At 45.5% G+C, this 27,601-nt stretch overlaps 1 long non-coding RNA gene across 1 annotated transcript in view; it reads right to left on the bottom strand.

The window, feature by feature from the left end:
• The window catches only part of LOC119927229, a 307,572-nt gene that overhangs the window by 279,085 nt on the left and 886 nt on the right, over positions 1-27,601 (bottom strand). The window contains exons 2-3 of the long non-coding RNA XR_005450392.1: positions 7,071-7,155; positions 6,054-6,209 (exon numbers count right to left, since the gene is read on the bottom strand). This is a non-coding gene — a long non-coding RNA (uncharacterized LOC119927229). The remainder of the gene's footprint in view (positions 1-6,053; positions 6,210-7,070; positions 7,156-27,601) is intronic.

A 27,601-nucleotide genomic window follows, 5' to 3' on the forward strand; every position in this document is an offset into this window, starting at 1 on the left:
TCAGAAGTGTTTCTCTGGCAGTGGGCTCTGGCCCCTGATGAAGCCAAGTGCCCAGAATGTGGTCCCTGAACAATGAGGATATTCAATTTGTGCTGGAAAAATAGAACGAATTTCCAATCTTAGTTCCAAGCCCCATTTCCTCTTCCCCCCAGGATGGGCTTTCCCCCTTCAATTAGGATTTAAGGAGGTCTTGTTGGGTGTTAGGCAGTGAAGAATCTGTCAGACAAGAGCCATCTAAAACAGTGAGGTTGACCATTAGCTTCGCAGAGGGTTAATATCTGAAACCTAGCCTCCTCATCCACTTTAGAATCTTCTGAAACTTACGGGGGTCAAACAGTTTGTTTTTTTCTAATGGTATTTTTTAAGCACTTACTATAAGCGATGTATTACTCCCTCCAACTTAGTCTGTGAGTCCCATGTGGGACAGTGTCTGTGTCCAACCTGATTACCTTCTATTAACCCCAGTGCTTAGGACAGTGCTTGACACGTAGTAAACAACAGATACCATATATAAAAAAAGATCTGCATTTCAACCATTCGGGAAAACCAAATTTTGTCCAAACAACTTGATGATGCTCAGCAAAGTCACTGGCTCCATGAAGTTGGTGCCTGGCACAGAGCTTAGTACAGTGCCTGGCACATAATAATAAATTACTTAAAGCAAAATAAAAGTTGGCTTGGAAGGGATGAAATAAGCGAGCTGGGGAATAGGTGGCAATAAAGCATATAGGTAAGATGGAGTGGGTTGATGAAGGGCCTTGATAAGGTTGATAAGGGTATCTGTTAAGTGCTATGTGCCAGGCACTCTACTAAGCGCTGGAGGAGATACAAGCTAATCAGGTTGGACACAGCATATTTCCCATGAGGGGCTCACAGTTTTTAATCCCCATTTTACAGATGAGGGAACTGAGGCCCAGAGAAGTGAAATGACTAGCCTAAAAGAAGCAGCACGGCTCAGTGGCAAGAGTACAGGCTTGGGAGTCATTCATTCATTCATTCTAATTCATTCAATCATATTTATTGAGCGCTTACTATGCACAGAGCACCGTACTAAGTGCTTGGGAAGTACAAATCGGCAATATATAGAAACGGTACCTACCCAGCCACAGGCTCACAGTCTAGAAGAGGAAGACAGACAACAAAACAAAACAAGTAGACAGGTGTCAATACTATCAGAATAAACAGAATTATAGGTATATACACATCATTAATAAAATAAATATAGTAAGTATGTACAAATAAAATAGAGTAATAAATATGTAGAAATATATACAAGTACTGTGGGGAGGGGAAGTGGGTAATGGGGGGGGTGTTGGGGAGGGGAGAAAGAGGAGGGGAGGAAAAAGGGGGGGCTCAGTTTGGGAAGGCCTCCTGGAGGAGGTGAGCTCTTAGTAGGAAGGGAGGAAGAGAGCTAGTTTGGCGGATGTGCGGAGGGAGGGCATTCCAGGCCAGAGGAAGGACGTGGGCCAGGGGTCAATGGCGGGCCAGACGAGAATGAGGCACAATGAGGAGGTTAGTGGCAGAGGAGCAGAGTGTGCGGGCTGGGCTGTAGAAGGAGAGAAGGGAGGTGAGGTTGGAGGGGACGAGGTGATGGAGAGCCTTGAAGCCGAGAGTGAGGCGTTTTTGCTTGATTCAAAGGTTGACAGGCAACCACTGGAGATTTTCGAGGAGGGGAGTGACATGCCCAGAGCATGTCTGTACAAAAATAAGCCGGGCAGCAGAGTGAAGTATAGACTGAAGCGGGGAGAGACAGCAGGATGGGAGATCAGAAAGTAGGCTGATGCAGAAAGGAGGCTGAGTCAGAGGTCATGGGTTCTAATCCCGGCTCCGCCACTTGTCTGCTGTGTGACTTTGGGCAAGTCACTTCACTTCCCTGGGCCTCGGTACCCTCATCTGTAAAATGGGGATTAAGTCTGTGAGCCCCACATGGGACAACCTGATTACCTTGGACCTACCCCAGCGCTTAGAACAGTGGTTGGCACATAGTAAGCGCTTAACAAATGCTATCATTATTATTATTATTGTTATTAAGGTCACACAGCAGAAAAGTAGCAGGGCCAGGATTAGAGCTAAGGTCCTCTGACTCCCAGGGCTCCATCCACTAGGCCATGCTGCTTCTCGGCTTCTCTAGTTGGATTGTCCAATAACCAATCCAACCCAACCTTCCTGGTGATCTAAGAATTTCTCGCATGCTACTGTCCCTTCCTGCCCTCTCCAGCTTGAATGGGGGCAGGATCAATCAATCAATCAATCAATCAATCGTATTTATTGAGCGCTTACTGTGCGCACAGCACTGTACTAAGCACTTGGGAGATCAGAGTCTCTCTCGGGCCACATATAATATTCCAGGTGTGGTGATGAATTTTAGTGCAGTGCCTGGCAATATTAAGTGCCACAATTATTATCACAAATACCACAAATACCACAATTATTATCCTTATTATTAGCTTCCTCCAGAATTCCAGATACACCCACACCATGGCTTTATTTAGTGGAAATCTGTGACTCTCGTTCTGATTTTGATCTTTCTGATGAAGGCCTGGAGGTTTTATGGCCTCTTTGATTGCTATCTCACATCAAAGGAATTATTTGAAAGATCAATTGACAGAGGCTTTAAGATCTCTTCACTATAAGGCAGCTTAGTGGATAGAGCACAGACCTGGGAGTCTGAAGGACCTCAGTTCTAATCCCAGTTCCACCACTTGTCTGCTGTGGGACCATGGGCAACTCACTTAAATTCTCTGGGCCTAAATTCCCTCATCTCTAAAATTAGGGATTAAGAAGACTGTGCGCCCTTTGTGGGACATGGACTGTGTCCAACCTGATTAGCTTATATCTACCCCAGCACTCAGAACTGTGCTTCACACAGAGTAAGCGCTCAACAAATACCTTTTCTTAAAAAAAAGGCAGGGCAGAAAGTCGCCTACTTTTCCCTCTAGACTGTAAATTCATTGTGGACAGGGAATGTCTGTTATACTGTGGTGCTGTACTCCTTCTGGTGCTTAGTCCAGTGCCCAGCACACAGTAAGCTTTCAATAAATAAGACTGATTGATTGATCCACAATTGATAGCCTATCATCATTTGGTTGGGAGTTAAGGGAGTGCTCACTACACTGCCCTTTAGCTCATCTGCCACAGGTCTGTATGCTCTTGCAGCTTGGTGTCCGACTGCAGTTATCTTCCACCTGCAGAAACATGTTTGCAGTTTCACTGTGACTTCCCTCTCCAGATCAGTTCTGAAAGCAGGGTGGCACAGAGAATCAATCGCTCAATCAATGGTACTTACTGAGCACTTACTATGTGTAGAGCACTGTATAAAGTTCTTGGGAGAGTACAATGCAACAATATGTTCCCTGCCCACAACGAGCTTATAGTTTAGAAAAGTTGTGTTAAGAAGTTGTGAGAAGCATTGTGGCATAGTGGAGAGAGGATGGGGTTAAGAGCCATAGGACTTGGGTTCTAATCTCAGCATGCCACATGCCTGCTGTGTGACCTTTTTTTAAAAAAAACATGGTATTTGTTAATGGTATGTGCCAGGCACTGTACTAAATGCTGGGGCAGATACAAGCTAATCAGGGTGAACGCATTCCCTGTTCCATATGGGGTTCACAGTCTAAGGAGGAGGTAGAACAGGTATTGCATCCTCAATTTACAGTTGAGGAAACTGAGGTGCAGAGAAGCGACTTGCCCTAGGTCATGCAGCAGACAAGCAGTGGAATCAGGATTAGAACCCAGGTCCCCTGACATCCAAGCCTGTGCTCTTTCCACAGTCACACAGCTTTACCTTGGGCAAATCACTTCTCGGTGTTTCAGTTACCTCATCTGTAAAATGCGAATTAAATCCTCTTCCACCTAGAGTGTGAGCCCCATGTGGGACAGGGACTGTGCCCAACCTGATAGCTTGTATCTACCCTATTGCTCAGAGCACCACTTGGCACATTGAAAGCCCTTAACAAGTACCATTGAAAAAAACAGTACGTATAAAATTTGGTCCTGACAGGGCTCTCCATTAAATCCACACTTCTCTTTCAGAAAATTGGCCATTTACCCTTCTTCGGTTTTCATATTTTAGCCAGTTTCTTATTCACAATGAAGATTTTCTCCAACCCCATGATTACTTAATTTTTATCAAAAAAAACAAAAAACCCTGTAGTATGGAACACTGTCAGAGGCCTTTGGAAAACTAACATTTGTTATGTCCATTGGTTCCACTTTTTCCATGTGATTATTGACACCTTCAAACAATGCCAGTATATCAATGGAACATAATTTCTCCAAACAGAAACCATGTTGCTTTTCTCCTGAATGCTTTGTGTCTGTATGAGTGCTCATGGATCCTAAACTTTATTAACAAAGGGAGCGGTATGGCTTAGTGGAAAGAGCCAGGGCCTGGGAGTCAGACGACCTGGATTCTAATCCTGGCTCTGCCACTTGTTTGCTTTGTGACCTTGAACAAGTCGTTTCACTTCTTTGTGCCTCAGTTATCTCATCTGTAAAGCGGGGATTAAAACTGTAAGCCCTATGTGGGACAAGAACTGCGTCCAACCTGATTTGCTTATATCCAGACCAGTGCTTAGTACAGTGCCTGTCACATAGTAAGTGCTTAACAATACCATTATTATTTTTATGAGATTCTAAATTCCAGAATCATCTTTCGGGCTTTATTGATCACCCACCAACCCTCCAAGACAATGGCTATTTCTATCGATTTATAAACAGAACCTCCTTTAAAGCATTCAATCACCTTGCCCCCTCCTACCTCACCTCACTGGTTTCCTATTACAACCCAGCCCACACAGTTTGTCCCTCTAATGTCAACCTTCACACTGTACCTCGATCTTGTCTATCTCACCACCGACCCCTCACCCACGTCCTCCCTCTGACCTGAAACACCCTCCCTCCTCTTATCCAAGAGACCATCACTCTCCCCACCATCAACACCCTCCTAAAATCACATCTCCTCCGGCTAAGCCCTCATTTCCCGTACTATCTCATATATTTCCAAGCCCTTGGTACAGTGCTCTGCACACAATAAGTGATGAATAAATATGAGTGATTGATTGATAGTTTGTATCTTCTTGCCAGCAGTCCTAAAACTTCTGCTTAAGAAACCTAGGGCACATACCACAGTAACCCCCTCAAGCACAAACACCCTAGGTGGTCCTGTTGGTACTCCTACAACTGGAATTTTCCATTTAGTCTAGAAATATATAGTGGGTATTTAATAAAATTTGCCCCAGTACTTCTGAACCAGGGTCACTAAAACACAATATTGATGAAGGCATTTCTTAATCCTTTCTTAGCAAAGACCAAAATAAAGAAGGAATTTATCACCTCAGCTATCTACCACTTATTGAAAAACATTCCAATTTTCACAGATCTTTTAAATTCTCTCTGTACACCAAGCAGGTAGCTCTCAGCAGAAGAAACTTCAAATGTGAAAAAACAATTACATACACAAGAATTGGGGTTCATTCATTCATTGATCCACACAAAGATTCACATCCATGTGCTCTATTTTTTAAATATCCATTTTCTGTTTTTTTATTTTATTTGCACAGTCTTAGTGTCTCTGTTTTACGACTTTGGAGACCCCCTCGGAGCATTTTTCTGAAGCAGAATTACTTCATTTCAATTCCTATGTATTACCCTTGGAAGCTGGCTTTATTTTCCACATACAGTGCATATGGGGTAAGACTTCCCTTTTATTTTCCCCACTCCGAGACAGCATTCTCTCGGTCTGATCGAAATTCTGTTACCCTTTGGTTTAGCCAATCGACGTACCACATCAAAGTTTATAACTTTCTCGAGCCCAAAATGCAACAAGAAAGGATTAGCTTATAGCCGTGACAAGGCACTTTGATTTTCTTCACACCCGCCAGAGGAAGAGGGTCATCGCACCAGTTTAGCTGTGACCATTTCATTCTGATTTTCCCCACTGCTTTTTCTCAGTGCTAAGATACAAGAAGTACGTGCTAGCATTTCAGTTTCCAAACTCTTCAAATCTCTCCACCCCACAACCTGGACCTGGATTTATAGTTAAAGACAATTACCTCATCCAAAATCTGGGAGAGTATGCTTCCTCATGCCCAGAAATGTGCAGGATTCTGTCCAGAAAAACCTCTCACCAGGCTCCATCCGTTCAATGACCACAATTTTCTCCTCAGAGAAAAATGCCCAGGATCCAGAGAGACGTCTCGATGTGTCTGCTGAGAAACAGTGTGACCTAATGGATAAAGCCCGGGACTAGGAGTCAGGGGAACTGGGGTCTAATCCCTGCTCTGCCACTTGTCTGCCGTGTGATCTTGGGCAAGTCACTTCCTTCTCTGTGCCTCAATGGCCTCATGTGCAAATATGGAGAATCAAGACCTGCTCTCCCTCTTACTTAGAGTGTGAGCACCATGTGGGACATGATAATTTTGTATACACTCAAGTGATACACTCCAGTGCTTACTAAATGCTTGGCACATAGTAAGCAGTTAACAAATTTATTATTATGATTATTATTATCATTATTAGGTCTGGTCAGAGAGGAAAAGTAATTCGGGATTGCATTTTTGAGGTAAACAGCAGCCAACCTTTCGAAGACAATATAACAATGTACGGTATTAGTTAAGTGCTTACTGTGTGCCAGGCACTGTATTATGCACTGGGATTGATACAAGCTTATCAGGTAGGACACAGTCCCTAACCCACATGGGGCTCACAGTCTTAAGAGAAGCAGCATGGCTCAGTGGAAAGAGCACGGGCTTGGGAGCCAGAGGTCATGGTTTCTAATCCCGGCTCTGTCACTTGTCACACAGCTGTATGTGTGACCCCCCCCCAGCACTTAGAACAGTGCTTCGCACATAGTAAGTGCTTAACAAATGCCATTATTATTATTAATCCTCACTTTACAAATAAGGTAAATGAGGCATAGAAAAGTGAAATAAATTGCCCAAGGTCACACAGCGGACAAGTGGCAAAACTGGGATTAGAACCCAGGTCCTTCTGGCTCTCAGGCCCATGCTCTATCCACTAGAGTGCTGGTCAGTCCACCAATCAATCGATCATATTTATTGAACACTTACCATGTCAGATGTAAAGACGTAAATCTTCTTCTGTTGTATGACCTTGGGAAAGACACTTCACTTCTCTGTACCTCAGTTACCTCATCTGTAAAATGGAGATTAAGACTGTGAGCCCCATGTGGGACAGGGACTGTGTCCAACCTGTATCTACCCCAGTGGTTAGAACAGTGCTTGACACATGGTAAGCACTTTACAAATACCTTCATTAATTTTAAATGGGGAGGGAGTTCCCGGCAGTTGGTAGAGATTGAGCCAGGGATTGAGGGAAAGAGAGATGACAGTGAGGCTCAGGAAGTAGGTTGGTGTTAGAGGAGAGAACTGTGCTGGCTGGGTTGGACTGGAAAAGGAGCAAGGATAGTAGAAAGGAGAAAGATGCTAAGTAGTAATGATACCTGGGATGCCAAAATTACTCTTATTAGACAATTTACTTATTTAACTGTTCAATTAATTAACAATTTTTATTTATATTAATGGCTGTCTTCCCCTCTAGAATGCGAGTTCACTGTGAGCAGGATGTGTCTGTTGTTATATTGTACTCTCCCAAATGCTTAGTGCAGTGCTTTGCACACAGTACACGCTCAATAAATATGATTGAATCAACGAATGAACAATTACTCTCTCACCCATGTCCTGCCTCTGGCCTGGAATGCCCTCCCTCTTCATATCCAAAAGACAATTACTCTCCCCATCTTCAAAACCTCATTGAAGGCACAGCTCCTCCAAAAGGCCTTCCCTGAATAAGTCCTCATTTCTTCTCCCAAGCTCTTTTGGGTCACCCTGACTTGATCCCTTTATTCATCCCCCTCCCAGGCCCATAGCACTTATATACGTATCAATAATTTTATTTATTTATATTAGTGTCTACTTCCCCCTCTAAACTGTAATCTCACTGTGGGAGAACATGTCTGTTGTATTATTACATTGTACTCTCCCTAGTGCTTAGTCCAGTGTTCTGCACACAGTAAGTCCTTAATAAATACAAATGACTGACTGACTGACTGACTGATGAAAAGATTAGGAACAGGGAACATGTCTACCAACTCTGTTATATTGTATTCTCCCAAGCGCTTAGTACAGTGCTCTGCACATAGTAAACACTCAGTAAATATATTCGACTGATTGATTAGCTTGTGTTTATCCCAGCACTTAGAACAGAGTCTGCCACATAGTAAGCACTTAACAAATACTATAACATTTGTTCTCTGTCTCCCCCTTCTAGACTGTGAGCCCACTGTTGGGTAGGGACCGTCTCTATATGTTGCCAACTTGTACTTCCCAAGCACTTAGTGCAGTGCTCTGCACACAGTAAGCGCTCAATAAATACAATTGATTGATTGATAACAAAAATACCATTTCAGCCCCTTAAAAATGCACGGCAGCAAGTTTGAAGAGCCTGGAATACACCATGCCGTGAAAAAAAGCTGAATAAAGCTACCCACCATTACTTCTGCCATAAAGAAGATATTGAATTTTCAATGTAAAGCCTGTGACCCACTAATAAATATTTGACAGTGGCAGGCATTCAGAAAATCAGTGTTTGAAAGCACAGTCCTTTTTTTTATTCGTGTCACCTGGTTTGAACTCAAATTTGATTGTCCACCATAAAAATGCCCTAATTTCATAAAAAAATGTTCCCCGGGTTTCCAAATGGGTCATTTAAAATAAAGGTAAATTCTGTGGCTGAAAAATATCTGGCTGGGATTGTGACGGTCACCAGGGTGAAGGAATTACTGTGGTTTGGGAGGTGCAAGTTCTCCAAATAAATGCCCTCCCTTTGCATCTTGGACCTGGGAGAGGTAACATGTTTCCCATTCATTCCTAGAGGAGGAAGTGTGATCTTGTAATAATAATAATGATGACATTTGTTAAGTGCTTACTGTGCATCAAGCACTGTTCTAAACGCTGGGATAGGTAGAAGTTAACCAGGTTGGGCACAGTTCCTGTCCCTTGTGGGGCTCACACACTTCAACCCCATTTTACAGATGAGGTAACTGTGGCACAGAGAAGTGAAGTGACTTGCAAACAGCAGACAAGTGTCAGAGTCTTGATTAGAACCCAAGACCTTCTAACTCCCAGGCCCGGAATCTGTCCATTAGGCCATGCTACTTCTCAGCATACCTGAGATGGAGGGAAAAAGCACTTAGCCAAGCTAAACCTCAATTAACTTGATGGCAAAAGTGGATACTTTGCATGGCTTTTGTGTTTTCTCCTGTTCTCTTATCATAATGTCTCTTGGAAATTGAATGCCTGAGACTGATATGGGGATATTCAATATGCTAAGTGGGAGATGTTTGAAGCAGTGTGGGAGTCCTGAGATATTCTGATCTGCATAATTAGCAGTCAGTCAAATTACTTCGTTTCCCTGAGCCGCTTTATTAAATATTCATAGAAGGAAAAAAATAGCAAATTTTTAATTCAGCAAGGTTAGTGGTAGAACCCAGAATCAACAGATGGGAAATCCTCTACCAAACCTAATGAGCCCGGCTGTCCATAGGATAAGCCATGGAAGGATCACATGAAATTGAAAAGAATTCTCCTCTCCAGGCCTTGCAGTCGGAGAGAGCTGGGCTATTCGACTACTGATTTCTATTAATGTCTGTCTCTTCCTCTAGATTGTAAGCTCATTGTGGGAAGGAAAATATGTCTATCAATTCTGCAGCATTGTACTCTCCCAAGTGCTCAGTATTCATTCATTCTTTCAAATGTATTTATTGAGTCCTTACTGTGTGCAAAGCACTGTACTCACCACTTGGGACAGTACAATATAACAATAAACAGACACACTCCCTGCCCACAATGAGCTTGCAGTCATCATCATCATCATCAATCGTATTTATTGAGCGCTTACTATGTGCAGAGCACTGTACTAAGCGCTTGGGAAGTACAAATTGGCAACAGTCGAGAGGGAGACAAACATTAATGTAAATAAATGAATATATTACTGATTTAAGTACATAGTACTTAAGTGCTATGGGGCTGGGAGAGGAGATGAAATAAAGGGAACAGGTCAGGGTGATGCAGAAGGGAGTGGGAGAAGAGGAAACGAGGGCTTAGTCAGGGAAGGCCTCTTGGAGGAGATGTGTCTTCAATAAGGCTTTGAAAAGGTGGAGAGTAACTGTCTGTTAGATATGAGGAGGGAGAGTGTTCCAGACCTGAAGCAGGATGTGAGTGAGGGGTCGGCAATGAGATAGACAAGCTCGAGGCACAGTGAGAAGGTTGGCATTAGAGGAGAAAAGTATGCGGGCTGAGTTGTAGTAGGAGAGTTAGAGAGATGAGGTAGGAGGGGGAAAGGAGATTAAATGCTTTGAAACCAATGGTGAGGAATTTCTGTTTGATGTGGAGGTGGCTGGGCAACCACTGGAGGTTCTTCAGGAGGGGGAAAGCATGTCCTGAACACTTTTGAAGGAAAATGATCCGGGAAGCAGAGTGAAGTACAGACCAGAGTGGGGAGAGACAGGAGACAGGGAGGTGAGCAAGGAGTAGGGTACAGTAATCAAGGCAGGATATGATAAGTGCTTGGATTAACGTGGTAGCAGTTTGGATGGAGAGGATGGGGGATTTTAGCGATGTTGTGAAGGTGAAACTGCCAGGGTTTAGTGATAGATTGAATATGTGGGTTGAATGAGAAACAGGAGTCAAGGAAAACGCTGAGGTTATGGGTTGGTGAGACAAAAAGGATGGTGGTGCCATTTACAATGATGGGAAAGTGAGGGGGAGAACAGGGTTTGGGTGGGAAAATAAGAAGTTCTTTTATAGACATATTAAGTTTGGAGTGACAGGAGGACAACCAAGTAAAGATGTTTTGAAGGCAGGAGAAAATGTGAGACTGCAGAGAGGGAGAGAAATTAGGGGTGGAAATGTAGATTTGGGTATCATCTACATAGAGCTGGTAGTTGAAGCCATGGGAGCGAATGAGTTTTCCAAAGGAGGGGGTGTAGATGTAGAATAGAAAGGGACCCAGAACTGAACTTTGAGGGACCCCTCCACACACAATTAGGGGGTGGGAAGCAGAGGAGGAGCCCGTGAAAGAGACTAAGAGTGAGCAGCCAGAGAGGTGGAGGTGGTGGATTTTGAGAGAAAGTAGGAGATCTCCTCTTGAGATACTGCTGGGAAAGATGGAAGATTTGAATAAGGGGCAGGAGGTAGGAGGGACTGGGGAGGAGCAGGGGAGATTTTAGGGAGATCATGCCTGAGAGTATCAATTTTCTTAATAAAGTAGGTGGCCAGGTCATTAGGGGCAAGGGATGGTGGGGTAGGGAGACAGGGGGTTTGAGGAGGGAGTTAAATGACAAGAGTGATGGGCATGGGTGTCAGTATGGATGGAGGAATAATTTTGCCGGCCAGAGGAGAGGGCAGAGTTCAAGCATAAAGTAGATAAAGTTGTCCTGATATCTAGACTTCCTCCAATAGCGCTCTGCAGCTCGTGCACATGAGCGAAGGAGGCGGATGATCCAGGGCTATGGTCTAGTGGTAAGAAATTGACAAAGGGATAGGGGAGCGAGTGAGTTGAGTTCAGGAGAGAGGATGGTGTTGAGCATATTAATTTGGTCATCAAGGGAAGGTAGTTTGAGTATGGAGTCTAAATGGGGCACGATGAGTTGAAAAAATTGGATGGGATCAAAAAATTGGAGGTCTCTATGGGGAAACAGTACAGATTTATGGGGAAACAAGAGTGTCTGGAGCCAGGAGAATAGAATCCAATGTGTTGGTGAGGAGTTAGAGGGCGTGGGAGGGAGCATCAGTGAGCCTGCTCTAGGAGACCCAGCCTGCAGAATATGGCCCAGGCTGTCCACCCTGGGAGGAAAAAGGAGGCGCTAGATTCCAGGTGCTTGTGCTCTGCTCAAAATCAGTTAATCAGTGGTATTTGTTAAGCACTCACTGTGTGCAGAGCACTGTACTAAGAGATTGGGAGAGTACAATACAACAGAGTTGGTAGATACATTCCCAGCTTGAGAGAAGCAACGTGGCCCAAAGGATAGAACTCATGCCTAGGAGTCAGAAGGACCTTGGGCAAGTCGCTTCACTTCACTGTACCTCAGTTACCTCATCTGCAAAATAAGGATTAAGACTGTAAGCCTTGTGTGGGACAGGGGCTGTGCTCAACCTGATTAAGCTGTATCTACCCAGCACTTAGTATAGTGCCCGGCATGCAGTATGCACTTAACAAATACCATTAAAAAATGAATCAAAAAAAAAAAAGATCTTACAGTCTGCAATCAATCGTATTTATTGAGCGCTTACTGTGTGCAGAGCACTGTACTAAGCGCTTGGGAAGTACAAGTTGGCAACATATAGAGACAGTCCCTACCCAACAGTGGGCTCACAGTCTAGAAGGGGGAGACAGAGAACAAAACCAAACATATTAACAAAATAAAATAAATAGAATAGATATGTACAAGTAAAATAAATAAATAAATAGAGTAATAAATATGTACAAACATATATACATATATACAGGTGCTGTGGGGAAGGGAAGGAGGTAAGACGGTGGGGATGGAGAGGGGGATGAGGGAGAGAGGAAGGAGGGGGCTCAGTCTGGGAAGGCCTCCTGGAGGAGGTGAGCTCTCAGTAGGGCCTTGAAGGGAGGAAGAGAGCTAGATTGGCGGATGGACAGAGGGAGGGCATTCCAGGCCAGGGTGATGACGTGGGCCGGGGGTCGACGGCGGGACAGGCAAGAATGAGGCACGGTGAGGAGATTAGCAGCAGAGGAGTGGAGGGTGCGGGCTGGGCTGTAGAAGGAGAGAAGGGAGGTGAGGTAGGAGGGGGCGAGGTGATGGAAAGCCTTGAAGCCGAGGGTGAGGAGTTTCTGCTGATGCGCAGATTGATTGGTAGCCACTGGAGATTTTTGAGGAGGGGAGTAACATGCCCAGAGCGTTTCTGGACAAAGACAATGCGGGCAGCGGCATGAACTCTTCAGCCAACAGAAACGCCCCCTGGATCAAAGGGACCCTGGATAGGCACTGGGCATGATCAAGCACCACATGAGGATGAAGTCCCGGGGGAAAGAGGATTGTGGGAGTGGAGAGCTGGCTGCCATTTTGACAGAGTTGTCCCTTGTTAGCATTATTATGGAGGACATCGGACCTGCTGATTGGAATATATCCACCAACTCTTTTCATTCATTCATTCAATTGTATTTATTGAGCGCTTACTGTGTGCAGAGCACTGTACTAAGCGCTTGGGAAGTACAAGTCGGCAACATTCTACTGTGCTCTCCCAAAAGCTGATTGATTCATCAGGGGCAATTACATTAATGTCTGCCTCCCCCTCTAGACTGTAAGCTCATTGTGGGCAGGAAACATGGCTGCTAATTCTGTTGTATTATACTCTTCCAAGTGCGTAGTACAGTGCTCTATGCACAGTAAGTGCTCAATACATACCATTGACTGATTGACCGATTAGTTGAAAATACATTCTACTTATAACTGTTATGTATTTTGTATTCCTCTATTTTCTACAGTGCTACGAAATTTATAATTCTATTTATTTTATTAATGATGCATATATATCTGTAATCCTATTTACTTATATTGATGCTCTTGATGCCTGTTTACTTCTTTGATGTCTGTCTCCCCACTTCTAGTCTGTGAGCCCATTGTGGGCAGGGATTGTCTCTGTTACTTAGAACAGAGCTCTGCACACAGTAAGTGCTCAATAAATACGATTGAATGAATGAATTAACTTTAGACTATGAACACTATACATATGCCAAGAACAATTATTGGCTAGAGCTGAAGGGATTATTCTTTAACACTAGGGATAACCATGTCTTAATTAGAGTCCAACTTTCCCCTCATACTGCTGCTTTATCTTCTCTCTCCCCTGCCAAGGAGTTGCCACGATGCCGTCCACAAGGATTTGAGCTTTTTTTAAATCTCAGACATTTAGGTGAAGATGTTTTGGTTACACAATACAGCACCTGACCCAGACACAGCCTGGGGGAGGGCTGGAGAAGTCACTTATTTAATATAATCCCACACGAGTCGAGTTTGCTGTCATTACAGAGAAATGTCATCATAAATTTGTCTCTGAGTGGGTGGACGTGCACGGGGAGGAACGCCAGGAAACAATAAAACTAAGAAGAAATGAAGCATTAACAAGTACGCATCAGGTGCTGGAAGCTCTCCCCTTTCCCATCTCCATCCTGCTGACAGAATAGGGTAGAGCATAATTTAGCCGTTCCCAATTGCCAGGCTTTCAGAATCCACTCCTCTAAAATTAATACTGACACATGAGAGAATACTAACAAATGTGTCACGCCACCCAAAAATAATGAAGTAAGAGCTGTCTGCCTGAAAAATACAATCTGAGTTCAGGTAGGCTCTGATCCTAAGCACGGAAAATGGAGTTGGCATGATAGGATGTCACTAATCCTACATTTTTTAAAAATTATTTGCATTTTATTTCACCCAAATCAGAACCAGCATAGGGTATGAGACAGAGAGAGAGAGAGAGAGGGAGAGAGAGAGAGGGAGAGAGAGAGAGAGAGAGAGAGAGAGAGAGAGAGAGAGAGAGAGAGAGAGAGAGAGAGAGAGAGAGAGAGAGAGAGCAAAAGAAATGACACGGCTTAGTGGATAGAGCTTAGGTCTGGAAATCAGAGGACCTGGGTTCTAATGTTGGCTTTGCCACTTGTCTGCTGTGTGACATGGGGAAAGCCACTTCACTTCTCTGTGCCTCAGTTATCTCATCTACAAAATGGGGATTCAATCACAGTTTGTTCTATGGTTCTTGTTCTCCCTTCTGCTTAGACTTTGAGTCCCACCTGGGCCCTAATAATCTTGTATTGACCCCAACGCTTAGAACAGTGCTTGGTATTTTGTAAGCACCTAACAAATACCAGGATTTTTCATCATTATTATGATTTAAAAGGGTGAGGACTTAATAGGGTATGTCAATTGTTCTGTGACGAGGGCCTAAAAGTGATTATGAGAACCTAAGTGTGTGGCTGGCTCAAGACTGCTGAAAGCACTGAGGAGGATGTAACCTGGAAAGGGGAGATATTAATCGCGGAAGGCCTTCTGAATTTTGGAGCTCTTTCATTCATTCATTCAATCGTATTTATTGAGTGCTTACTGTGTGCAGAGCACTGTACTAAGCGCTTGGGAAGTACAAGTTGGCAACATATAGAGACAGTCCCTACCCAACAGTGGGCTCATAGTCTAGAAGGGGGAGACAGAGAACAAAACAAAACATATTAACAAAATAGAATAAATATGTACAAGTAAAATAGAGTAATAAATACATACAAACATATATACATATATACAGGTGCTGTGGGGAAGGGAAGGAGGTAAGGTGGGGGGGATGGAGAGAGGGAGGAGGGGGAGAGGAAGGAGGGGGCTCACTCTGGTAAGGCCTCTTTGAATATAGAGAGAGCAGTAGTCTACCAGATGTGAATGGGGAGGGACGTCAACAGGAAGTAGGGGTTGGGAAAGATGAGAATGAAACACAGAGAGTAGGTTGGCTTGAGAAGCAGAGTGGCCTAGTGAAAAGAACACGAGCCTGGGAGTTAAAGAATCTGGGTTCTAATCCCAGCTCCGCCACTCAAAGAGCAAGTCGGAACTGAGGTCGCAAGGAATCAGCTAAGTGGCTCCACTCTCCGGTGTTTCCAGTGGTTGCTCATCCACCTCCGTATCAAACAGAAACTTTTCACCATCGATTTTAAAGCACTCAATCAGGCCCCCTCTTACCACACCTCACTGCTCTCCTACTACAACCCAGCCTGCACACTTCACTCCATTCAGTTGGACTTATTAAGCACTTACAGAGTGCACAACACTGTACTAAGTGCTTGGGAGAGTACAATATAAACAGACACGTTCCCCTCCCAGAACAAGCTTACAGTCTAGAGGGAATGCCAACCTTCTCACTGTACCTCAATCCCATCTATGTCGCCTCTGACCCCCGATCACATCTTCCCTCTGGCCTGGAATGCTCTGCCCTTCTTATGACAGACCGCCTGTCTGCCCACCTCCAAAACTCTACTAAAATCACATCTCCTCTAAGAGTCCTTCCCATACATCTCTCCTTTCCTCTACTCCCTGCCACCTCTGCACTACCTATGTGTTTGGATCTGACCCCTTTAAGCACTTGATAGTCACCCCACCCTTAGCCCCCAGGTCTTATGTACCTATTTGTTATTTATTTTAATTTAACAACAGCAAAAAGATGTTAATTGTTCAATGAGGAGCAGTGTTGGCTAGTGGCTAGAGCACCACTCTGGGAGTCAGAAGGACCTGGATTCTAATCCCAGCTCCACCACTTGGTCTGCTGGCAGTCTTGGGCAAGTCAGTTCACTTCTCTGTATCTCAGTTACCTCATCTGTAAAATGGGGATTAAGATTGTGATCCCCATGTGGGACAGGGACTGTATCCAACCTGATTAGCTTATATCTACCCTCACACTTAGAACAGTGCTTGACACATATCGTAAGTGCTTGACAAACACCATCGTTATTATTTTTATTATTATTATTATTCATTTCTCTGTGACAGCTTCCTCACATGTGAAATGGGGATTAATACTGTGAGTCTCCTGCATGATAGGGACTGTGTCCAACGTGATTAACTTGTATCTACCCCAGTGCTTAGTACAGTGCCTGACACAGAGTAAGCGCTTAACAGATACCATTAAAAAAAAATGTATGGCCCTCAGCCTCTGAGGAAAAGGTCACAGTTACCTTGCAGGTTCTCAGTTGGAAATGGTTGATTTGATGACTCAACAAGGGGCTGCTGGGTTGGGGTGGCGGGGCAGGGAGAACAGGACCTCCTGAAACCCACTACCCTGTACAAACATCTACATCCCCACCACCCCTTCAAAGCTTTATTGAAGGCACATCTCCTCCAAGAGGCCTTCCCTGACTTAGCACCCATTTCCTCTTCTCCCTCTCCATTCTGCATCTCCTGACTTGCTCCCTTTATTCATCCCCACAACCAGCTCCAAAGCACTTACATCCACATCGGTAATTTTGTATTGATTTATATTAATGTCTGTCTCCCCCTCCAGACAGTAAGCTCATTGTGGGCAGGGAATGTGTCTGTTATATTGTTATACTGTACTCTCCCAAGCACTTAATACAGTGCTCTACACACAGTAAGTGCTCAATAAATATGACTGATTGATTGATCCACACTTTTGTTGTTCTGTCACCAATCAGTGGTATTCACTGAGTGCTTACTGTATGAAGAGCATTGTACAAAGTGCTTGGGAGAGAGCAATATGACAGAGTTTGTAGACCCATTCCTTGACTACAACGTGCTTACAGTCTAGAGGGACAGTCTACAGTCCATCAATCACTGGTATTTATTGAACACTTACTGTATGCAGAGTGTATTAAGAGCATAGGAGAACACAACAGAGTTGGTAGACACGGTCCCTACCCACAATAGGCTTACAGTCTAGAGGGGAAGAAAGACAAGACTATAAATCAATCAATTACAGATATGGACATTAGTGCTGTGGGGCTGAGAGAAGGGTGAATAAAGGGGAAAACACAGAATGTTGTTCTAGTAGAAAAATTTCTTTTTTTCTTTCTTTTCTTTTTATGGCATTTGTTAAGTATTTTCTATGTGCCAAGGCACTGTACTAAGCACTGGGGTAGAAACAAGCCAAATCAGATTGGACACAGTCCAGTCCATGTCCCACATGGGGAACACAGTCTTAACCTCCGTTTTGCAGATGAGATAACTGAGGCACAGAGAAGTGAAGTGACTTACCCAAGGACACACAGCAGACAAGTGGTGGAGCAGGGACTAGAACCCGGGTCCTTGTGACTCCCAGTCCCAAGCTCTATCCATCTTTAACCAGACCTGGGAATCTCTTCTTGAATTCTAGGCATTCCATCCTGCAGAACACTGCTCTCCCAATTTTCAAGGCCTTTCTAAAATTCCATCTCCTCCAGCAGGCCTTCGAAGATTGAACCACAATGTGGATCCACAGTTTTTTTTTTTGGGGGGGGTATGATATTTGTTAAGCACTTACTATGTGCCAGATACTTTATTAACCGATATATCAATCAGGCTGGACACAGTCCCTGTCTCATAGGGGGCTAACAGCTTTAATCCCCATTTAACATATGAGGTCACTGAGGCCCAGAGAAATGAAGTGACTTGTCCAAGGTCACACAGCAGACAAGTGGCAGAGCCAGGACTAAAACCCAGATCTTTCTGAGTCCCAGGTCTGTGCTCTGCCCACTAAGTGACACTGCTTCTCACTGATAACTTTGCAAGCTACCGTGATCTTCAATCCAATGTCAGTGGCTTTTGTTGCCAACTATTTCCGGCAAAGCAGCATGCCCGCTGTGGATAGGAAATGTGTCTACCGACTCTTTTATAGTATACCCTCCCAAGTACTTAGTACAGTGCTCTGCACATACTGTGTGCTTAATAAATACTGTTGATTGATTGATTGACTGACTCTAGACTGTCCCTATGGGCTGTCAGCTCACTATCGTCAGGGATGGTGTCTCCCAACTCGTATTGAACTCTCCTGAACACATAGAACAACGCTCTGCACGCAGTAAGTGCTCAATAAATACGGTAAATTGCCTGATTGATTGCATTTGGCATTTGACTTAAGGTTGCCTTTGGGAACCAATTTTCCCCGATGGTCGGGATGAGTGGTAGGTTCTCTCGGCGCCCTCTCGTGGCTCTTTTAGGGAAATGACCTGACCAACAACCGGCGTCCATGGAAAGACCACTGTCAGGAATGCTGGTGGAGGGAGAAGATGGAACAGTGGAAAAGCACGGCCTCTCCAATGAAAGAACTATCATTTTCCCACCAACGTTTCTTGGTTGTTTGTTTTGGGTGTAAATGATCCCCTTCGTTCTCCGTAGTCTTTTTTTTTGGTGTTTTTGTTAAAGAGCATGGGCTTGGGAGTCAGAGGTCATGGGTTCTAATCTCCTGCCCCTGCCACTTGTCAGCTGTGGGACTTTGGGCAAGTCAATTCACTCCTCTGTGCCTCAGCTACGTCATCTGTAAAATGGGATTAAGACTGTGAACCCCACGTGGGACAATCTGATTACCTCATATCTACCCCAGTGCTTAGAACAGTGCTTGGCACATAGTAAGCGCTTAACAAATACCATCATTATCACTAAGTGTTTCCTATGTGCCAATCATTCATTCAATCGTATTTATTGAGCGCTTACTGTGTGCAGAGCACTATACTAAGCACTTGGGAAGTACAAGTTGGCAAGTTGGCAACATATAGAGATGGTCCCTACCCAACAGCGGGCTCACAGTCTGTTTGTGTAGTTACAAGACAATCAGTTCGGATGCAGTCCATGTCCCACAAGGGGCACCCAGCTTCAATCCCCAATTTACAAATGATGGGGATGAGGCCCTGAGAAGTGAAGTGAATGGATGGACAGGTGGACGGACAGGTGGATGAATGGATTACTGGAAGGATAGATAGAAAGACAGATAGACAGACAGACAGGACTACAATGAGGAAAACACCAGGAAAACAACATGGCTTGAACAATCCAGGCAGCAGAGTGAAGTATGATGATGATGATGATGGCATTTGTTAAGCACTTACTATGTGCAAAGCACTGTTCTAAGCGCTGGGGAGGATACAAGGTGATCAGGTTGTCCCACGGGGGGCTCCTGGTCCTAATCCCCATTTTACAGATGAGGCAACTGAGGCACAGAGAAGCAAAGCGACTTGCCCAAAGTCACACAGCTGACAAGCGGTGGAGCCGGAATTTGAACCCATGACCATGACCAGACATCCTTGTCTGCTGCGTGACCTTGGGCAAGGCACCTAACCTCCCTGTGCCTCAATCACCTCATCTGCAAAATGGGGATTGTGAGCCCCATGTGAGACAGGGACTGTGTCCAATCTGATCACCTTGGATATACCCCAGTGCTTGGCACATAGTAAGTGCTTAACAAATATCATGCTTATTTTTACTATTATTATGGACTGGAGAGGGGAAAGACATGAGGCAGGAAGGTTATCAAGGAGGCAGAAACAGTAATCAAGGTGGGACAGGATAACTGTGGCATTTTTTAAGCACTTACTATGAGAAGCATCATGGCATAATGAGTAGAGAACAGGCCTGGGAGTCAGAAGGTCATGGGTTCTAGTCCCTGGGTGACCTTGGGCAAGTCACTTCACCTCTCTGGGCCTCAGTTACCTCATCTGTAAAATGGGGGTGAGGACTGGGAGCCCCACATGGAACAAGGACAATGTCCACCTCGATTTGCTTGTATCCACCACAGTGGCACATAGCAAGCGCTTAACAAATACCATCATTATTATTATCATTCTTGTTCTGTGCCAAGCACTATTCCAAGTGCTAGGGCAGATGCAAGACAACTGAGTTGGACACAGTCCCTATACCACATGGGGGTCACAGTCTTAATCCCCACTTTACAGATGAAGGAACTGAGGCACAGAGAAATTAAGTGGCTTGATCAAGGTCACACAGCAGACATGTGCAGAGCCAACATTAGAACCCATATCCTCTGACTCCCAGGCATGTGCTCTCTTTACTAGTTCATGTCCCACGTTCCAGTGCTTGAATAATGTGGTGGCAGTTTGGATTGAGAGGAATAGGTGGATTTTACTGATGCTGTGAAGGTTGAACTGACAAGGTTTGGTGACAAATTGAATATGTGTTTGAATGAAAGAGGATAACACCAAGGGTGCGGGCTTGTGAGACAGGAAAGATGGCAGTGCTATTCATTCATTCAATCATTTATTGTGTGCTTACTGTGTGCAAAGCACTGTATTAAGCGCTTGGGAAGTACAAGTTGGCAACATATAGAGATGGTCCCTACCCAACAGCGGGCTCACAGTCTAGAAGGGGGAGACAGACAACAAAACAAACATATTAACAAAATAAAATAAATAGAATAGTAAATATGTACAAGAAAAATAGAGTAATAAATCTGTACAAACATATATACAGGTGTTGTGGGGAAGGGAAGGAGGTAGGGCAGGGGGATGGGGAGGGGGAGAGGAAGGAGGGGGCTCAGTCTGGGAAGGCCTCCTGGAGGAGGTGAGCTCTCAGTAGGGCTTTGAAGGGAGGAAGAGAGCTAGTTTGGCGGATGTGCGGAGGGAGAGCATTCCAGGCCAAGGGGAAGATGTGGGCCGGGGGCCGACAGCGGGACAGGCGAGAATGAGGCACAGTGAGGAGGTTAGCGGCAGAGGAGCGGAGGGTGCGGGCTGGGCTGGAGAAGAAAAGAAGGGAGGTGAGGTAGGAGGGGGTGAGGTGATGGAGAGCCTTGAAGCCAAGAGTGAGGAGTTTTTGCCTGATGCCTAGATTGACTGGTAGCCACTGGAGATTTTTGAGGAGGGGAGTAACATGCCCAGAGATGATCCAGGCAGCAGCATGAAGTATAGATTGAAGTGGGGTGAGACAGGAGGATGGGGGATCAGAGAGGAGGCTGATGCAGTAATCCAGTTGGGATAGGATGAGAGATTGAACCAGCAGGGTAGCCATTTGGATGGAGAGGAAAGGGAGGATCTTGGCAATGTTGCAGAGGTGAGGCTGGCAGTTTTTGGTGATGGGTTGGATGTGAGGGGTGAACGAGAGAGCAGAGTCGAGGATGACACCAAGGTTGCAGGCTTGTGAGACAGGAAGGATGGTAGTGCCATCAACAGTGATGGGAAAGTCAGGGAGAAGGCAGGGTTTGGGTGGGAAGATAAGGATTTCTGTTTTGGCCATGTTAAGCATGAGGTGATGGGAGGGCATCCAGGTAGAGATGTCTTGAAGGTAGGAGGAGATGTGAAATTGCAGAAAGGGAGAGAGATCAGGGCTGAAGATGTTGATATGGGTATCATCTGCATGGAGGTGGTAGTTGGAGTCCTGGGAGGGAATGAGTTCCCCAAGGGAATGGGTGTAGATGGAGAATAGAAGGGGTCCCAGAACTGAATCTGGAGAGACCTCCAAAGGTTAGGGGGTGGGAGGCAGGGGAGGAGCCCACAAAAGAGATCGAGAATGAGTGGCCAGAGAGATGAGGAGAACCATGAGAGGACAGTGTCACTGAAGCCAAGGTTGGATGGGCAACCACTGGAGATTCTTGAGGAGTGAGTGCTCCCCCTCTAGACTGAGAGCTCATTGTGTGCAGGGAATGTGTGTTCATTGCTATATTGTACTCTCCCAAGTGCTTAATACAGTGCTCTGCACAGAGTAAGCACTCAGTAAATACGACTGAATGAATGAAATGGCCCGAGTACCTGCAGGGAGTAACTAGGAGCCCACCATGTCTAGGAATGGCCTTCTGAACATTTAAACAGGCCACCTATTTTTCAGTTGTGCCCTGACCCCATGCAGCTCTGATTTTACTGAAGACCAGCCTATAGAATTCTGATCATGAAAGCTCTTTTGTTAAATCAAGGCCACTCCATTCTTCCCCCTTCTGCCAGACCAGCCGAAGAAACTGAGAAGCAAAGTGGTCTGTCTAGTGCATAGAGCCTGGGTCTGGGATTCAAAAGGACCTGGGTTCTAATATTGGCTATGCCATTTGTCTGCTGTGTGACCTTCCGCAGGTCACTTCACTTCTCCGGACCTAGCTCCCTCATCTGTAAAATAGGGATTAATCCTCCTCGACCTCCTCAGCTGCTTTTGCCACTGTCGACCAAGCCCTTCTCCTGGAAACATTATCCAACCTCAGCTTCACCGACACTGTCCTCTCCTGGTTCTCCTCCTATCTCTCTGACCACTCATTCTCAGTCTTTCACAGGCTCCTCCTCTGCCTCTCACCCCCTAACTGTGGAGGTCCCTCAAGGTTCAGTTCTGGGTCTCCTTCTATTCTCCATCTAAACCCACTCCCTTGGAGAACTCATTTGCTCCCATGGCTTCAACTACTACCTCTTTGCGGATGATTACTAAATCTTTATTTCCAGCCCTGATCTCCCTCCCTCTCTGCAGTGTCAAGCTTCCTTCTGCCTTCAAGACATCTTCACTTGGATGTCTGTCCATCACCTCAAACTTAATCTGTCTAAAACAGAACTTCTATCTTCCTTCCTAAACCCTGTCCTTCCCCTGACTTTCCCATCCCTGAAGACAACACCATCTTTCCTGTCTCACAAGCCCGTAACCTTGGTTTTATCCTTGACTCCTCTCGCTCATTCAACGCACATATTCAATCTTTCACAAAACCCTGTGGGTTCCTCCTTCACAACAGCGCTAAAATCCGGCCCCTCCTCTCTACCCAAACTGCCACCGTGTCAATCCAAGCACTTATCCTATCCCGCCTTGATTACTCTACCTGACCTCCCTGCCTCCTGTCTCCCCCTACTCCAGTCATTCCTCACTGCTGCCTGGATCATTTTCCTACAAAAACATTCAGGTCATGTTTCCCGTCTTCTCAAGAACCTCCAATGGTTGCCCATCCAACTCCACAACAAACAGAGACTCCTCACCATCGACTTTAAAGAACTCAACCACCTTGTCCCCTCACACCTCACCTTGCTACTTTCCTACTACAATCCAGCCCATCCATTTTGCTCCTCTAATGCCAACGTCCTCATTGTACCTCGATGTCACCTGTCTCGCCACCGACCTCTCATATAGATCCTGCCTCTGGCCAGGAATGCCCTCCCTCCTCTAATCCAACAATCACTCTCCCTCCGTTCAGAGACTTATTGAAGGCACATCTCCTCCCGGAGGCTTTCCCTGACTAAGCCCTCCTTTCCTTTTCTCCCACTCCCTTCTGCATCACCCTTTCTCCCTTTATTCATTCCCCCTCACAGCCCCACAGTACCTATGGGCATATCTGTAATTTATTAATTTATTCATACCAATGTCTGTTTCCCCCCTCTAGACTGTGAGCTTGTTGGGGCAGGGAATGCGTCTGTTTACTGTTGTACGTTCCCAAGCGCTTAGTACAGTGCTTTGCTTGCACACAGTAAGGGCTCAATCAGTATGATTGAAAGAATGAATGAATAAATGTGTCTGCTAATTCTGTTGTATTGTACTTTCCCGGGCGCTTAGTACAGTGCTTTGGCGACAATAAGCACTCAGTAAATACCACTGACTGATTGACTGACTCTCCCAAGCACTTAGCATGTTCTCTGAACAGTGTAAGCAATAAATAAATACAACTGATTTGATCGATTTACAGCTAATAAAGGGCAAATGCTAAGTAAACTGGGCTTTCTCACTTAATGGTATTTAATGAACACTTACTATGTGCCAAGCACTGTACTAAGCACTTGGGAGAATACAACAAAGTTAGCAGTCACATTCCCTGCCCACAGCAACCTTACAGTCTAGAGGGGGAGACAGTCATGTAAATAAATAATTCATAATACATAATTTTAAAGATATGTACCTAAATGCTGTGGGCTTGAGGGTAGGGCGAATATCAAATGCCCAGAGGTCACAGATTATGTCAGTGGAAGAAAGCGTTTGAGCTTCTGGGCCCAAATTTTATTAGACTTAGGTTTGGGGAGACAGATTATATAGATTTCAGATATCTCTTTCAGATACTGCATGGTGTTTCTGCGTGACCGCCAAAGTCATGGGTTTGTGCGATGGGAAGGATAGCGGTGCTGTCTACAGTGATGGAAAAGTTGGGGAGGACAGGGTTTGGGTGGGAAGATTTGGAGTTCTGTTTCGGGCATGTTAAGCATGAGGTGGCAGGAAGGACATCCAAGTAGAGATGTCTTGAAGGCAGGAGAAGATGTGAGACCAGAGAATAGGAGAGAGATCGGGGCTGGCGATGTACATTTGAGTATCATCCACACAGAGGTGGTAGTTGAAGCCATGGGAGTGAATGAGTTCTACAAGGGAGTGAGTGTAGATGAAGAACAGAAAAGGACCCAGAACTGAACCTTGAGGGACCCCCACAGTTAGGAGGTGGAAGGCAGAGGAGGATTAGGATGGAGTAGAGGCCATTGGATTTGGCAAGAAGGAGATCATTGGTGACCTCTGAGAGGGCAGTTAATGTGAAGTGAAGGGGATGGAAGTCAGATTGGAGGGGGTCAAGGAGAAATTCGGAGGAGAGAAATTTGAGACAGCAGGTGTAGACAACTTGCTCAAGGATTTTGGATAGGAATGGTAGGAGGGAGATGGGGCGATAACTGGAGGGAACTGTGGAATCAAGGGAGGGTTTTTTTAATACAGGGGAGAAATGGGCATGTTTGAAAGCAGTGGGAAAGAAGCCACTGGAGAGCAAGCGGTTGAAGATGGCTATTAGGAAGGGAGGTGAGGGGGCAAGTGTTTTGTAAAGGTGCCAAGGAATGGGGACGGATGCACATGTGGAGGGGGTGACTTTTGAGAGGAGGCAGGAGATCTCCTCTAGAGAAACTGCTGGGAAGACTGGGAGAGTTGAAGAGGGAGCCAGAAGGGGGAGGGACTGAAGCAGAGCAGGAGAGATTTTAGGGAGCTCACACCTGATGGTGTCAATTTTCATCAATGTAATAGTAATGATAATGATGATGATAATAATAATAATAATAATAATAATAATAATAATAATAATGGCATTTGTTAAGCGCTTACTATGTCCCAAGCACTGTACTAACCTCTGGTAGGCGGCCAGGTCACTGGGAGCTAGGGATGGTGGGGGAGGAGGCAGGGGGACGGGGGCCTGAGGAGGGAGCTAAATGTCTGGAACAACTGGAAAGGGCGATGGGTATGGGTGTCAATAAGTGTGGAGAAATAGTTTTTGCTGGTCAGAGGAGAGGGCAGAGGGCCTGATATTTAGATTTCCACCAGCAGTCCTCTGCGGTTTGAGCGCAAGAGCAAAGGAGGCAGACTGTGCAGGTGAGCCAAGGCTATGGGTTAGTGGTATGAGATCGCTGAAGGAATAAGGGACAAGAGAAGCACGGTGGCTCAGTGGAAAGAGCACAGGCTTGGGAGTCAGAGGTCATGGGTTCAAATCCCAGCTCCGCCAATTGTCAGCTGTGTGACTCTGGGCAAGTCACTTAACTTCTCTGTGCCTCAGTTACCTCATCTGTAAAATGGGGATTAAAACTATGAGCCCCATGTGGGGACAACCTGATCACCTTGTATCCCCCCAGCGCTTAGAACAGTGCTTTGCACATAGTAAGCGCTTAACAAATACCATTATTATTAGTAGTAGTAGTATAAGGGATAAGAGAAGCAGGGTGGCTCAGTGGAAAGAGCACGGGCTTGGGAGTCAGAGGTCATGGGTTCAAATCCTGGCTCCGCCCATTGTCAGCTGTGTGACTTTGGGCAAGTCACTTCACTTCTCTGTGCCTCAGTTACCTCATCTGTAACATGGGGATTAAGACTGTGAGCCCCTCGTGGGACAACCTGATCACTTATATCCTCTCCAGCACTTAGTACAGTGCTTTGTACATAGTAAGCGCTTAACAAATGCCATCATTATTATTATTATAAGGGAGAGAGTGAGTTGAGTTCAGTTGAGAGGATGGTGCTGAGAATGTGTAATTGGTCTTCGAGGGTGGGTAGTTTGGGTACGGTGGCTAAGCAGGGCATGATGAGTTGAGAAAATTGGATGGGGTTTAGGGATCAGAGGTCTCTGTGGGGGAAGAATACAGATTTATGGGAAGGAGGATGTGGTCAGGGAGAGGGATTTCAGAGTTGCTGAGGGTAGAGATTGTGCAGTGGTTAGAGATGATGGGATCGAATGTGTGTCCAAGTTGATGAGTGGGTGAGGTGGGTTGAAGCAGGTCAACAGAGTTGAGGAGTGATAGGAGGCGGGCAGCAGAAGGGTCATCAGGAACATCTATGTGGATACCGAAGTCCCTGAGGATCAAAGTGGGCATGAAGAAAGAGAGAAGGTATATAAGAAAGGGATCAAAATGGTTAAAGAAGTTGGATGTGGGAGCTGGGGGATGGTAGATGACAGCTACTACAATCTGGAGTGGGTGGCAGAGGTGGATGATATGGACTTCAAAGGGATGGGGATTAGCACAGTGCTCTGCACATCGCCTGCACTCAAAAAATACCATAAATATGATTGAATGAAAATTGTTCTCTCCCGAGGACTTAGCCCAGTGCTCTGCACACAGTCGGCACTCAATAAATACCACTGATGGATTATTTAGTATTTATTGAGTCCTGGCTGTGTGCAGTGCTCTGCACTAAGTGCTGGGAAAGGATAGAGGGGTGACTCTCTGGGGTTGACAATCTAATAATACAAGGTGAGGCGGGGTGGAGGGAGAGGCTGGTGGCAGACACTAAAGGAGAAGCCAACCCTTGTAATCTACCCAAATAACGCAATCTGATTTTTAAAGCTACTAAGGGAAGTAAAAAAGCAGCCACCATCCTCCTCCTCCTCCGCAACCCCACTCGTTCTTCCTCCTCCTCCCCAACCCCTCCTCTTCCACGTTCTCTCCATCCCCACTCCTCTTCGTCCTCCTCCTCCCCTTTTCCCCCTCCCCAGTCCTCTTCCTCCTCCTCCCCACCCCCACTCCTCTTCCTCCTCCTCCCGATCCCATTCCTCTTCCTCTTGATCCCCATCCCACTTTTCTTCCTCCTCTCCTTCTCCCCCTCCCCACCCGCTCTTCCTCCTCCTCCCCCCACCTCACTCCTCTTCCTCCCCCTCTTCCTCTTCTCCTTTCCCACTTCTCTTCCTCTTCT

This window comes from Tachyglossus aculeatus, chromosome 4 (assembly GCF_015852505.1).
Source record: "Tachyglossus aculeatus isolate mTacAcu1 chromosome 4, mTacAcu1.pri, whole genome shotgun sequence".
Lineage (NCBI taxonomy): Eukaryota > Metazoa > Chordata > Mammalia > Monotremata > Tachyglossidae > Tachyglossus > Tachyglossus aculeatus.